General features: G+C 44.1%; 1 protein-coding gene across 18 annotated transcripts in view; it reads right to left on the bottom strand.

The window, feature by feature from the left end:
- The window catches only part of Ih (hyperpolarization activated cyclic nucleotide gated potassium channel Ih), a 706,336-nt gene that overhangs the window by 14,278 nt on the left and 689,558 nt on the right, over positions 1–2,500 (bottom strand). The window lies entirely within an intron of this gene.

The raw sequence follows: 2,500 nt of genomic DNA, 5'->3' as shown, positions 1-2,500 counted from the left end.
ATCTGTTTCTATTTCCGTGCAGATAAAATACAAAGAGGCTAGTCTAAGCTGTGGTAAAATCACTCTTTGGTTAGTATCACATTACTGATCTATGATGATAATTCTACAAGAAGGAAGAAAGGCTCTCGAGGTAGAGTATCGGTATAGTGTGTGGTGCAGCTACACGGTGATCTCTATAACCTTTACTGTAGCATCATGAACACCATCCCACGCCACTAAACGGTTCGACCCTTCGCGCCGCTACCCGGCTCTTGGGGTCGCTCCCTCCACACCTAAATAAAAGCACTAAAGGAAACTTCTAGATATCTCCACTTGCTAGCCCATTGTTCTACTACTTGACTACTATTAAGTTTAGTCTACCCATCGTCATGCAACCTTTAGTTTACGACACCGAGTAGGAGGATCACAAGCTAAAGCCAGGTTAGGGTAGCACGATGCAGAAAATGACCCCATATCCAGGATGTTGAAAGATATCTGACACGTCAAAGCTCTTGCGACACTTGATTACGAAAGAGAGATTTCATCACAGCAAAGTTGAGTCACACTGTTAAGTACAATAACCATGAAATGCGTAGAGGTAATATTTGCTCCCCCATTCTTTAGAGTGATTAGAATCCTGCTCATTCATTATCATTCATTATCATCTAACATCTTTGTAAAAAAAGGAAAAAAAAAAGACACGTGACACACATCTGAGGAACATGGAGATAACATGATAAACAGCTGGCTAGGTGACTGGTGTTGGTCCACCCTGGCTGAGCTAAGGGATAAGGGTGGAGGGGCCTCAGCACAGGTAGTGGGTTGCTGAAACAAACCTAAGGGATTGTCTAGGACAGCTCTACACGGGATAAAACTAGAAACTGGTGCTGTAGCTGACGGGTGAAGTCTACAGCAGGTTGTTGTTGTTGTTGTTGTTACCCCTGCACAGGTCTGCTCCCCAACCCGCGGCCCCGCTCACCCCACTTCAATATTCCTCTTCACAAAAGGTAGAGCTAAGAAGACTCTTATGTACAAAAGCTACAGTAATAAATGAAGTTCAAGCACGGCTGAGTTTTGAGAGGAGTGAAAAGGAATGAAACACGTGAGAGAGTCTCGCCAATCTGCCTTTTATGAATAAATCCAACACATAGATTTTAGTGGCTCACTCACAGGCCGGGTGCCACCTGACCTCCCTGAAGCTGGTCACCACATCTGCAGCCTGGGACTCTCCTGCTGTCTTTCTGTCTTCGGGTCCAGAGTCTCTACTGGGAAGCAGCACACGCGAGGTTGTCCACGAGGGGGCAGTATCAGAGAGTGTGTAAGCTATGACAGTAGTGGCTGGAGGCGGCGGGGAGGGAGGAGCCGAGTGGACGACAAAGCTCCCGGCATCTCGACTGAAAAGAGTCGAGATCTCCAAAAATTTCCTTTGTGGCTTGAGCCAACCCTAAGAACATCATCCAATCATGGCACGGTCGCGTCTGGTGGGGTTCACATGAGGTTCTATGATATGTGGAGGACGTCGGGAGGTTGAAAACAAATGAATAAACAAAACCAAAAAATGAAGTTCTTAATGTGTACACTACGGTGATGACCTGCCGAAGTGTCTAGGATTATGTAAACACATGCAAGCATTCTGCATTAAGTATCAATCTATCCTAACCTTTTGAAGGGTAGAAAGGTACACACAAAATTAAACCATGTGTTTACTATAAACCGAATAACAATCCAACAGCCTCTTAGTCATAAAAAAGAACGTACTACTGCAGGGAAATCATAAAACAAATAAAATCAAGAGAAACGATAGTACTAAGTTAAACTCGATGGATTAGTAGTGCCATAACAAAATGATGGAGGATTGGGTTTCAAAATAAGGCTGACTTGATCTCACAAAAGGAGGTGAGTAGCCGAATCTGCTACCGTCTGGCCTTCCCTGGGCAAACTTCCACTAGGAAACTAACACGTCCGCGTCAGTGGCAGAGGTTGACACATGAGATCCAATTCGTTGTGACAAGATCCAAACCCGCAATCGTCTCGAAGAGGGCGGTGCATGCGTTTCTTTATTGATTGTGGAATCGTAATTCATCATGTCATGTGCTTTACACAAAAAGCCGTGGCTACATATTGTTCATTCATTACAGATGGCACTTTGTGAAAGGCTAAGCTTCTGCTATCAGCAAACATTGTAACGTATTACTCCCAGCATCATAACACGAATTGAAAAGGGACAAATGTTATGGAGTTAGCGGCTACATGTTCTTTTTGAAGAACACATATAACCCGAAGAAGGTTATACGTATTCCTACAAAGCCATTAGCTTATGAGTTAAAAGTGCAACGAACACTGTTAGGCTAAACAAGTACCTGCTTCACTCGGTACCATACTCATGCCCTGACGCATACAAGAGCTGCTTTGCAACACGAAATAGCAATGCAACTTCTCTCTTTCTCTTTTTGAAAATCTATTCCGGAGGTGCAAGTCTGACGCTGATTTTGTACGTGATCTACTGCCACTGATGTTCAGA

The sequence above is a fragment of the Penaeus japonicus genome, unplaced genomic scaffold (genome assembly GCF_977035675.1).
Source record: "Penaeus japonicus unplaced genomic scaffold, GWHDUDI00000001_assembly GWHDUDI00000012, whole genome shotgun sequence".
Lineage (NCBI taxonomy): Eukaryota > Metazoa > Arthropoda > Malacostraca > Decapoda > Penaeidae > Penaeus > Penaeus japonicus.
Note: the sequence above shows the minus strand (reverse complement) of the source record. Positions and strands in the feature narration are given on the sequence as shown.